The sequence below is a fragment of the Poeciliopsis prolifica genome, unplaced genomic scaffold (assembly GCF_027474105.1).
Source record: "Poeciliopsis prolifica strain line A6 unplaced genomic scaffold, Auburn_PproV2 SCAFFOLD004, whole genome shotgun sequence".
In the NCBI taxonomy this organism is placed as follows: Eukaryota; Metazoa; Chordata; class Actinopteri; order Cyprinodontiformes; family Poeciliidae; genus Poeciliopsis; species Poeciliopsis prolifica.
The window spans coordinates 16,360,578-16,374,181 of NW_026562379.1; positions in this window are offsets into that span (position 1 = coordinate 16,360,578).

Sequence of the window (13,604 nt, forward strand, 5' to 3'; positions counted from 1 at the left end):
AAATGTTCTCTACAAATAAAATTATGCTGTCTTAGTAATAAAAGCACAAACATAACTATAAACATCTTGGAAAAATATCATTATGAATGTAAATTACTGAGATGTAAACGTTCAGGTCAGATTTTATTCCCAGGTTTGTACTGTCATGCTTCTCAGAGGAATGATGTTGTGAGCGAGTGGTGAGAGTTTTTGTTAAGTCTTTCTGAACGAGTTCCTGAGACAAACTTTCATTGCGGCACGTCATGTCTCCGTATTGTCATGTCTCCGTATTGTCATGTCTCTGCATTGTCATGTCTCTGTATTGTTAATCGAGTGTAGAGTACTTGACAAATGATCTCCTGGACTGTGTTGTGTTTAGTGGTGCACATTAGCATGACACTAGCAGACACTAAGGTCTTATCCACTCACAGCTGGATGAGCTGTAAATGTCTGATCATCTACCTGCAGACATTAGTGACACCATTCAGACAATCCTTTTTGTGTGGTGGGCTCTGTGTTTATTGCACCTTTCTACTATCTTCAAAGGTCCTTACACAGACCGACAGACATGAACTAAGGAGTTACCATCTGCAGAAAGACAGCCAGAGCTGGAAGAACGAATCCACAGACGGGCGCTGGAAGCTTGTTGCAGTTATGTCTCTACGGCCTGCTAGTAACCAAGGAGATTAATATAAGTAACTTTGCAGGCGGGGCTTCATGGTGTTACTGCCTCTCTATCATCAGCATCAGAAACTACAAACAGAGCAAAGGAAAGACATTAGTTGTTGAAACTCCTCACAGCTACATTGGTAGAATCAACTCACTCACTCTTTGGTTACCTAGCAACTCACTCATTCTTTGGTTACCTGGCAACAACCTGTTGAGTAACTTGCGCAGCAGCAGTTTAAGGTTTTGCTTAAAAATAGCAAAACAATGGCATGGAGAGAAAACTGGATAAAACAGGAACGGTCACACCACCAGTTTGGAGGTGTTTCAGAAATTTAAAATACAACATGAATCAATAATTATTAATACTGACTGACGTGAAACGCTATATAGTGTTGTAGGCTTTTCATCCAAATGGCTCATCACAGGAAAACCTTTAAAAAAGCTGTCAGTGAGGCTGAGTGAGATGTTTGAGGAGCAACAGCAGAAGGACATTTCCTCAACCTTAAGTCTGCACCTTGTTGGTCACGTGACGATGGTGGTTTACTTTAACTTTGGCTGTGACTGTGAAATGTCACTTCCCACGGCAGTTAGCAGGGCGCTTAGGGTGGAGACGAAGATGAGGGAGGAGCAGCTTTATAGACGCAGATACAACATAATATCCCACTGTGGGGTTGTTAAGTTTTATGGTCTGCAGTCTGTTCACAGCAGAACAGAAGGGATGCAGCAAATGCTTGACTTATCTAGAAACTGATTCTTTAAAAAAAAAAAAATTTTGCTTTCATGCACTTTTAAAATGTAGCTGCAAAATAAAAGTCTCTCTCAGTTTCACAAACATGCACATAGGCACGGTGATTGAGCCCAGTCTGAGCCTTTCTTGGCCTCTTTGTTGAGTCCAGCATGACAAGAGCGCCATTGTCCCAGCGCTCGCCCATATGTCCCCCAACACACAACGGTGAAGCGATTCAGACTCAGCGATTCAGACTCAGCGAGCACGCAGGATCTGAACTAACTGTCCTCTGAGGCTCAAATCCAGGACCAAAGCTCTTCCTCCGCTTCACGTGGCCTTTCTGCTGTCGGGCTTCAACAGATATGAAGCTGCAGTTAAACAGCTAATGACTGGATTCAGGCCAACGGAGGCTTGATGTGCAGTTTAAATCAATAACGAATGGATCCTCTCCAGTGAGGAAAAGGGGAGTTTTACAGTCTGCCACACATTAAATACATGTAAATATTGTAAGTAAGCTGATAACTATGGGGTTCAGCCAGAAGATTAAAGAAAATAAATTTATATTGGAATAAATGAAATGGAGCTTGAAATATGAAAATATTAAATATTACAAACAGTGATGACCTTTCTTCAAAAACCAAGTTTACTGGAAATTTCCATTAATTTATCAAAAGATGGATGGATGGATGGATGGATGGATGGATGGATGGATGGATGGATGGATGGATGGATGGATGGATGGATGGATGGATGGATGGATTCTATTATTTTTCTGCAACTTATTGGCATTAGAGACGTTTTCTAGTTTATGTTGTTCATCAACAATAAAACCAAATTTATCCACTTTTTTATTTTGGCCTATTTTCTAATCAACTAATCGGATGTCGATTATTTTCAATCAATCAATCAATCAAATTTTATTTGTATAGCACATTTCAGCTACAAGGCATTTCAAAGTGCTTTACATCATAAACACAAAACACAAAGGCATGCAACATAGAATAAAATACCAAGGTTTTTGACCAAACAAACAAAAGTTGTGAATATTTGCTTTTTCCCAAAATACTGATAAATATCCTGTCAAGGGGAAGAGACGAAAAATATCCTTCCTCACCCGTAAACTGAACCAAAACCTTCTGCATTCATTTGAACCATGAATCTGCAAACAGCCGTAATAAAACAAAACAGGAAGTAGTTTCCAGAAGTGCATCGTCTGTGACGTCCATCCTGCTCGATGTGATGCTGCGGCTCAAAACGAAGCCATTTACAACCATATAAAAGAAACCATCCATCTTTATCTCTGCTCTGGCTGCCCTTTTGTCATGGAAGCTGGTCCTTTTGGGTCATTTCCATTTCAAACCCACTTTGTGTGTGAATTGGTCTTCAGGTTGCCATTTTCAAGGCCACAGGCCGTTCTCGCAGCCCATTCAACTGGTTTACCTCGGCTGGATTTTCTCCTCCACCTTCATTGATTTTTATCTCGGCTCTTACGAGAAATGCGTATTTCACAGCGACTGAGCAGCTTCATGTAAACATGGAGGGAAAATCAGATGCTAAACTACAACACAGGTTTTCATGTGGTTTTATATTTTCATGAAACGTGATCAATGAAGAACAATTCAGAAGCAGAGCATTTATTTATCTATTTAGATCTTTAGTTTTTCAAGGTTCTTACAGAGTTTTGTAGTCACTAGTTACATTTACTTCAGTAACCTTTTTGGAAAAAATTTACTTTTACTTTAGTAATTTTATTATGAACTATTTCTACTCTTACTTGAGTAAAAGTTCTGGATTTTTTACCCACTGAATGAAAATGTTTTCAATCTAAAATTCACCTGCAGTTTTTGTTAAAGCTTCATCAGCATTTTATTGAAAGAAACTGATTTGGAAACAATTTTTTGCCTGATTTTTTGTAACTTTTGTCATTTTCATCCTTAAAATACCATTGTTTCCACTTAACTTTTTATATATATTTTTGGTCCATCTGATCATTTAACTTTAAAATATTAAATAATTTATCATTTGATCAGTTACTCAGAACTTGACTAGACGTTTTAGCAAATACTTTTTACTTTTACTTCCATAAATTATGTTGAAGTAGTGCTACTATTACTCGTACAAATGAAGTTTGTATCTTAATTATTTCCCTTCTTATTCTACATACAGTCTTGCTTTGTTACTTCATTTCTTTGTGGTTTATATTTTAGTTTATTTTTGTATTTTACTCTTTGTGCAGATGTCTTTTTTTTCGGTGTATGTAAACATCTGGCCTCGGCTGTGTTTGTTCTGTCGCTAAAAGTTCCTCTTTCTGTAATGAACTTTTCAGCGTGAAGCATTAGTGTTGCTAAAATATGGAGCAACTCAATCTAGATTTAAGGTGCTGATTTATGGGCTGTATAAAGTAGCAGGAAATATTTGCTGCCCAGATAGGAGCAAAACGTTTTAACGGATGAACAAAAAGAGAAAGGTCGCGGAGAAAGTGTGCAGAAAGCTGGCATCGATGTTAACGGAGGCGGGAATTAATGCCAGACATTGTCGTAAATTTGTATTCTGGCTCATGTCAATGAAATTAAACAAAGCTGATAAAATGAATGACTACAACTGGTCATAAATGAACAAAACTCTGGTTACAAAGTTTTGTCACAATAAACTGATAAATCGTACCAGAAGATATTGAAATAAACGATAATATTGTTGATTTGAGACCATTTTTAATGGTGATACTCAAAGATCAATTAACTTTAAATTCTAATAAACATTTAACACTGGAATTGGAAAACATTTTGAATATCCAAAATAAATCAACAAAGCAACAATTAAAAAGATTCATGAAGTATCTGTAAACAAAATTAACTTCAAAACAAATGAGCTAATTGAGACCAAAACATCAGAATTAAGACCTTTGTTATGCAGTTTCTGGTAAAAAGAGAAAAACTATAGATCAAATTATTGATATTGCTTTCATTTATAATGAAATCAATTGATTTATTGCGACAGGCCTCATTGTGGCTTATAATTCTCCAGAATCATGTTGAATTTTAAGTTTAAAAAATATGATGTAACTTTATATAATTAGTAATAACTATGATGCCCATGAAGTCCAGAACGTTCTCGTCTTACTGTGATCCTCCAAAGGACCGTATGGCGTCTTAAATCCTTCCAGTTGACCAGCTGAACTTGACCCCTGACCCCTCCCCGCGCATGCAGCCCACGCATTATGGCGCTCTTTCATCCGACTCTCTCTTTTTCGTTCCCTAAGAAGGAATCCCTGACTTCCTCTGTCCGCCTCTCAGTCTCACGGAGGAAAGGAACAGCTGCTCCTTCTTCCTACAACGACATTATCTCCAAAGAAAGATGTGTGTGTGTGTGTGTGTGTGTGGGGGGGGGGGGGGGGTATGTGTGTGTTTGGGGCCAGGGGAGTGACTGTTCTGCCACTGGATTATGTTTTCACAAAGGACTGGACCTCCCGCTGCTGTAAATTTCCCGCCAGTCCGTTTCCTGTTTTCTGGAATCTGGCAACGTGTCGCACACTAATTCACACACGTTTGGTCCCAGCTGCTCACTATGATGCAACTGGACGTTACACCCTGAGGGTTTGTGCAAAATAAAAGACTCCCTTTCATCAAATCCATGAGAACATAATCCATACGTTACTTTATCACATCTTTTGGAAATCGCCTTAGAAGCTGCAGCGTCCTATTTGTCCCATGACAATGAGAAAAAGATTATTTTTCACAATAATGCCGAATGTCTGTTCTTTATACTCACCACATGCTCAACATGTGGCTTAGCTTCTGCTAATTTCCAATACGACTGAGTGAAGGATGTTTATGATAATAAAGCTATCAGATCTATTTCTAGGCTGAGTTGTTATTATTTATTTAAGTTTTTATTGACTCCACACAGTTTGTCCATGAATTATGGCTAAAATGTGTTTCTATTGGACGTGAAGGACTTAAATTGAGTCGGATGTGGACAGACAAGAAAATATGGATATTTATGCGATTGTTTTCAAATTCTTGGTTACATTTTATGCAACTTTTATGTCGCTGAAGTGAGACATGCATCATATTTTTGCACCAGAAGAAGCCAAGGATGGATTTCTGGATGTAAATAATGGTTGAAAATTATAATTATTATCATATGGAGGTCAAATTTAGCTAAACAATAAATAGTCCCAGAAATTATTGTGATAAATGACAGTATTGAAGTAATATAATGGTGATGTTATGACAATATACTCTCTAAACTTTAATTTTACAGAAAAGACTAAACTCTCAATCTGGAAGATATTTTTAATATCTAAAATAAAATGTGGCAACAAAAAACATGAGATAAAAAGGAAGTAAAACCCAAACACAATCAAAACCATCAAAAAAATGCGTGAAGTCATTGTATACAAAATTGCCCTTCAAAAGCTATTAATTTAATTTGATTAAATGCTTCTTGTGACATTGCAACACTGAATACATCTGCATTGAATGAAAAATCTCAACACATTGGTCGCAGATTACAAATAAAACTTCACAAACCTGACTAAAAATAGCGACTGGACCAAACCTTGGTCCAGGATCTGCAAACATGCGCACCAAACGTTGGCGCAACACATTCTGATGAAGATGTGCAGACTGACAAATGTCCGAGAGGACAAATGTCGTCCTCTCTTGCGCACAAACATGCAAACCTTCAATGCCAAACTGTCAACTGCCACAACTGCTGGCGAATGTGTGAGGGAGACAAACTGGAACTTGTTCGCTGCGGACAGCCTCGGCCCTTTGTTGCAGCATGAAGCAACAGAGTGGAGGTGTAGCGCGGTGCTAAACCAGAGCAGCTGCTGCCGTGTTATTTTAAAGGGCCGCTGATGGATGTTGCGCCTCGCCTTCAGTTGCAGCTCTTTATCAGTAACTCAAAGTTTTTGACGTCCGAGAAACAACGTCCTACTCGATAGCTGACATGGCAGCATTTATGAGAAAAATATTTTGTAATGGAAACAGGGAGAAAAAGCATTCAGTGTCAAATCTTTAAATCTGCACCGTGTCCTCGGGTGTTCGCTCAGTTTTTATGAACAGAATCAAGCTGTGTGTTTCCAACCCTCTGTGTTGAATGCATGCATGAGTTACAGAACAACACTGTCACTTTGGTTTTGATCCGTGGAAGCGTGGAAGTTCCCTCTGTCGGACTTTCCCTGCAGCAGAATCCATTTAATTTGATTTGGGAAAATATAATTTACACGCCAAACGCATTACAGAGTAAATGTCTTACAAAACAGATTATCATCCATGAGGATTTTCTAAATCAGATTCCTGAAAAGAACCCTAGTGGTGCTAGAACAGATATTTGAGATCAGAGTAAATCTGAATATCCAGAATGCATTGCTACTTCCTGCTGCATTGTGTTCTCCAGACCTTTTAGCATTCACATGTGCATTCAAACTGCACCAAGGTTAATTTCAACCCAACCAATACAAAGGTTTGTAGGGAGACCAGAGTTCACTTTTTTGGCCAGCATCAGATTTCAGTTGTGTGTTCAGACCTCCCGGAACAAACCAGACTTTCTAGACAAATGGTCTAAATTAAATTAAAGCGAACTAAACAGGGCTGGTGTGAATTCACTCTTAGAGACCAAGGCAGCAACTCTTATCCCAAAAGGTTTGTGGTTGTTTCTGCAGGACAACACAGACATTGTTCTGCCTATGTGTGGTTTATGACATGACTCTGCTCCAGTTCAGTCTCCGGTGAAAAAACATTGATTGGAGTATCGTGAAAGGAGAACGGGAAGCTCTAATTTCAGGGTGAATTCAAACCAGCTCTATTTAGTCCACTTTAACTGAACTCTGGTTCATTTGATTACAAACTTCAATCTCAGTTTGGCTGAAGTGAATTCTGCTGCGGTTTAAATGCATATGTGAACGCCAAGCGGACCAAAGACCGCTCCATAAGCAGGTGCTTGTGTTGTTTCCTTAGTGCAGCACCGCCACAGGCGAGGAGGGGAACAGCTTTTGCCAATGGGTTGGTTTGTTTGACACAGAACAGTATGAAAGTGTAACAAATTTAGCAATTCTGGTCCCAAATCTAACCAAGCCTAGATATTATCTTCGATTAAGGTATACTAAAGCTGATCATTTCGGTTACTTTTAACAAAGTTTTAAACCACATAAATTCAACATTAGAAAAAAAATCTAAAAAGTTTCCATCTAAAAATTAGATGCTGGTTTCTTAAACCTCTACTTCTCAAAGCTCTTTGGATTGTTTGGAGTTCTCTCTTGCAGGGTGTTACACAGCATTTGGTCTGGTATTATAGGAATGCTGGGCATCAATGAGAATAATATGGAGGTCAGAGGGTTAAAAGTTCTCTCTTTTATATTTTTAAACACAGCTTCTTTGTCCAGTCATCCATTCAGCTGCCATGATGCTATTCAGAGTCACTGCACCCTGTTTAAAAATCCAGCTTGGTTCCTCCTCCCAGTGAGGATCATGGGGATGTTTAACATGTGGGGACTGCAGTGAATCACTACTGACATATGAGTCACACAGCACTGGATAAAACCATTGACTTGTACTGGAAATGAATGGATGGATCCTGGAAGTCAGCGACTAAATCCAAGCTGTTTGGTTACCTTTGGCAGAAAACTTTTCCAACAATTTTAATAGTAAACTGAACTGTATTGTTCGACAGCTAAACATTAGCAGTGCATGAAAGATTAATTTGCGTTCCCAGGCAGGATCGGAGATTTTCCCTCTAGGGAATTATTGGCTGGAAAACCTCCAGAGAAAAACCGAGGACACAGCAAACCTTATCAGTTCAGGTTCAGACAAATCGCCACCATTATCAAACCCAAGGGAAACGATTGGAAGACATTTATATTAATGATCTAAACCTCTATGATGTCGAACTGTCGATAGACATGAAGGGGTAAATTTCTGCCAAAAAATTTCAGGAAGTTTCCAGAAAATCGAAAAGATTGAATAGTTGACTTGAAAAATCTGATCTTTTGGGTTAAACTCAAGACATTTTCTAGATAAAAACATGAAAATGTCTGAGTTTGAAATACCAAAAATTTGCTAGAAAAGAAAATGTAAGATAAGTCTCAGAAATATTTTAGAAAAAGTGGAACAATTCAGAAGTTTTTTTCCATGAACATTCCTGAGATTAATCTTAAAATGTATGAGTTTCTTCTACCAAACAAATTTGCAAGTTTTGAATTTCAAAAGTTTTTTTTTCTAGAAAATTTCTGGAATTAATCATAACATTTCTGAGATTTTTGGAGGATATTTACTCATGTCTTCTTTATGTCTAAAATTATATTAATGATCAACAAACTGCATCTTAGGGCCACTAAGATAAAAAAGATAGATTCCCACCAAAGAAATCTCAGAAATTTTCTTGAAAATATTTCTGAGTTTGAAAAGTCAAAAATGTCTCCAGTTTTTAGGCCGCAGTGTACTTCTTTATTTATCTATTAACAAAGCTCATGAAACCTGTATAAGATAAAGTTTAATTTACATTTTTCACCAGAAATCTTCTCTCTGTAGTAAATGCAATGTAAGTTGGACTCCATTGGGTCTAAACACAAAAACCAGTCAGCGTACGTTAGAGCCGATTCCCGGCAACATGTGTCCCCTTGTCTCCAGACCAAAAACACGCTGACATAATTACTCCAGGAGGAGAAGCGTGGCCAACAGAGTGTGTGTTGGTGTGTCTGTGGCAGACTTTAAAACAAACATGCTGACACAAGCCACATTGTATGCACTGAAAATGGTTAGCATTAGAGCTAACAGAGCTAACCGTGTACCAACACCCCCATCCCCAAGAGTCGATAAGCAACTGAGCCGCTTTGACCGCATCCTTTGGCTCACATTGATAATCCGAGTAACGGGTGTCACAAGGCTTACTCTGGGTGTGTGTGTGTGTGTGTGTGTGTCTGTGTGTGTGTGTGTGTGTGTGTGTGTGTGTGTGTGTGTGTGTGTGTGTGTGTGTGTGTGTGTGTGTGGTTGGCAGTGTGGTAATGTTTGAGCGAAGAAGGGTTAACGAACACAGCTGCCGTCAGTTGGAGTGTACAGCCGGAAGTGTGGATGTGGTTTACAGTTGACTGTATCTGTGTTTGTGTGTTCCTGCATGGGAACATGTGACGAAAACTTGGAGAACTTCACACATTTAGGATATATATATGTATTTTTAGAGGTGGCATTAATGTCTGCAGCTACTGAGAGTTTTGTTTGTTTGTTTGAATACATTTGGAGACAAAAGTTCTTGTTCTGATGGTGATCAATAAGTAATATAGGAAAAAAAATGTGGGAATATTTGAGATTTGTAATTCAGTCAATTATGAGACTTGTCTATTCTTATTGGTGATTTATTCCCAAAAGCAGCAAAAGATGTCTGGACAAATCTTGGTTGCATTCTGCGTAAATATAACCAAAACAAAACATAACTCATTTTATTTTACCAATGTCAAAAAAGAAATTACACAACCGCTAAAATCTGACACCACTCCATTTTTGCTTACGTTTTGTCAATAAGGAAGTTGCAATTAGTGTCTTCTTCAGAGGTTTTTGTGTCATTTTCTTGTTTTGTTTTTTTTAGTGCAGCGCCACCACAGGCGAGGCGAGGAACAGGTTTGTTAATTAGTCTGATTTGTTTGACACAGTGGAGTCTGAAAGCGAAACACTGCAGCTGCAAATGTAGCAAATCTTGCAATTTCTGTCCCCAACCGAATCAAGTCTGGCGGACTGTAAGGCGTGAAAACACCTCTAATGCTTCTAAAACTCAGCTCTAACGTTTTTCCAAAGCATTGTGTTTGGAAGTTTCCGGGGCCAAACTTGCTACATTTATTACATTTTCAGCTGCTGTGGTTCACTTTCACTCTGCACTGCCACACAAATCAAACCCATTGAAAAACCTGTTCCCCTCCTCACCTGCTGGGGGCGCTGCACCAAGAACTACTGAAGGGAACATCATGAAAATGTATGAAGACACTGAGGCCTTCAGGAAATGTACATAAAAATGAAGTGGCGCCAGATTTTAGCAATTGTAGGATTTCTCTGTCTTTGGCTAGACCCCACAGGGCATTTCTACTGCTAGCGCTATGCTAGCACGTTTGCGTTGGGTGTATTTACCCAGAATGCCTTGTGCGGTAGTCCACTTCCTGCTTTTGGAGAGGTCTTCGGTCCGCTTGATGTTCACACATGCAGAGTTCACTACAAACAAACCAAACCACAGGTGGACCAGGGTTCACTTTTTTGATCCGCATCAGAATTCATTTGCACTTTCACACCTCACCAAACAAACCAGACTTTTCAGACAAATGAACTACAGTAGGATAAAAGCAGACTAAACAGGTCTGGTGTAAATCTACTTTTAGAAAACACCTGCAGCCTACAAGGCAGAACACAGTTAGCATGTTAGCAGCTAACAGGCCGACTGCAAAATTATATATTTATTATCTGCAAAGGTGGGTACTACACTCTAGTAATAGTAGCACTACTTCAACATGTTTTTACTTACTTAAGTAAAAAATACCTGTCCAATAAATTACTCAAATAAGAGTAAAAAAAGTATTTCGTAAAAAGTCTGCTGATCAAATTATCAATTGTTTAATATTTAAAAATGACAATCAGACTGACCAAAATATAAAGTTAAATAGAAATTTTTGTATTTTAATAACCAAAATGACAATAATTCACATATCAAACAGAAAATAACAAAGTTAAGCAAAATAAAAATGTTTCCAAATCAGTTTCCTTTCATCAAAAACTCATAAAACTTTAACAAAAACTGCAGGTGTGAGTCTGTGTCTGGTGGATTTTGGGTTAAAACATGTTTGTTTTTCATTCAGTGGATAGAAAATCCATGAATTTAACTCCAGTAAGAGTAGCAGTAGATTATAACAAAAATGGTTGCATCTGCGTTTCATTTCTTTTAAATACACAAAATGACTCTGAAGTTTCCTCCACCTGCAGAATAGAAATACTTCCAGTGTTGTGATGGTGTTGACGTCTTTCTTTCAGGTTTATCTAGAGAATATGGTTATTTCTTCCCCCCAGACAGCTGATTCTTTCTCCGTTCTGCAGGATTAGAAACATGCAGGGGGGGAAAAAACCCTGCGAGTCCCAACAAGCAGGTGCAGGAGAGTCCGATCCAGCTTGGTGCTGCTGTCTGTGGGTGTGTGGAGCGTGTTCAGAGCGTGCTCTCATTGTGTAACCTTTCTCTCCTGCTGTAGCTGTGGAGTGGGTCTTTTTATGCGAGTGTCATGTTCCTTCCTGTCGGTGAAGTGAGCGCGTGAAAGGAGGGCAGATATGCAGGCCGACAGAAAGAAACTGCCTCTTATGTAAAAAGCGCGGGCGCGCACAGTTCTCAAATACCTCTGGCTGGCATGGACAGCTGGTCGGTTGGCGGGAAAACGCTGAGGACCAGCTGTTGGTGAGAAGGGCGCGAAAATGGGGAGCTCACACTCAGCAAGAGGGAGAAAGGCAGGGATAAAAATCCACTGACATAAACGTGCAAAGGGGCAGGAAACAAGGAAGAAGCATAAATATAAAATAAAGAGGATATATTTCATTTCGTGGGCCAGTAGGTAGCAGTAATTTTGAGGTTAATTTTCTGCACATAATTAGCAGTTGTTGTTTTTTTAAGCAAAACAAAAAGTTTCACTGCAGTGAGACAACCTCTTGCCAAGTATTTTTAGTTTCCACTGCAAATATCTTAGAACACCTGAAATAAGACAAAACTAACATACAAGTGGCTTTTCAGCAGTGGCGGAGCTAGACTTTTTTTCAAGGGGTGGCCAAAGGGTGAGCAAGGCTTTATCAAAGGGGTCCATATACAAATGGACCGTTCCATGGAACGAAAGGAAAAAATATTTGTTTCCTTTCGTTCAAAATTAATTAAATAAACTAGTTAGGTTATAATTCAAAGCTTTCATATGACATAGCCTACTTACATTTCAGTCATTATAAAACTTAATGGTTTTTCACATATTCTTACCACACACATTTCAAGCAAGAGCTGGGAGATATAAAACATTACAGGGCAGCATGTCACTAAAACATATGTTAAAAGAATCTGTCTAAAACACGACCTACCAGCACTAGCATGGCTAATATAATAAACGAGGCACAACGCAGCGGTGCACTACCATTTTTTTTTTTTTTTATGGAAATGTATGACAAGTGCCGCCTCTCGTTAGGAAGGTAACAGCGGTTATGGCTGAGCGGTAAAATGTTGTAAATACCTGCAAAACTCCTGGACGGTGTAACTCTAAAGCCGTTGATGTGTTTTGGATCAAGCAGGACCCACATGTCAGTTTAACCAATGAAGGTTAATGGGGAATAGGTAAGGACTACAAGAAATCACTATTGTCTGTAGTTTTAATTGTCCATAATGTTTTAATAACAACCGCAAAAATACAAAATCTTAGCAAGAAACTTTGGTCAAGTTTCTAACCAACATACAAATAATTTTTAAGCAATATTTAGGAGCTTTTTAAAGACAACAATTTCTTAACTTAAAAGTAGTTCTAGTTCCACTGGCAGATACATTTATTTATGACAAAACAAAATAATCTGCCAGTGGAACTAGAACTTAATCAATATGCAAAAATTATTGATTTAATGTGGGAACTTGCTGAAAACTTACTTGTTAGTTAGTTTTGTCCTTTTTCAAGTGTAATAAGATATTTGCACAACACACTGGAGCAAAAATACTTGGTGTGATTTTGTGTTTTAACAGCGCATATCTTTTTTAGTCAGCCTATTAAAACACCTACAAACTAGAAAAAGAGCCAAGAAAAGACAAAAACTGCATGTTTAATTTTCTAGAAAATGTTTTACTCTGATTCTGTAAAGAAATGCGAGTGCCTGCCTATTCTAAACCATATCCAAACGCACACGCACAGACACACACACACACGCGCAGGTTTTCCAAACAGATTCACACGCAGAAGCCAGGGATCGTGGTAAAATGAGGGTGAATAGTGAAAAGCAGCTATTTATCCGAGCTCGCTCTGGTCTCCTGGGACGCTCACTGATGGGGAACAATGACCGGTTTAACTCCATCCACTGACCTGCACACAAACACAAACACACTCTCACTCCTCGCTCTGTTCCAGACGTCCAGCGGTTCAAGATCACACACACATTTATTAAGCAAACAAGATTCACTCCTTCAAGTAAGAATAAACTTCTACATTTTTGTCTGTTGTATCACCAAGGAAGAATAAGGAAAGGCTATG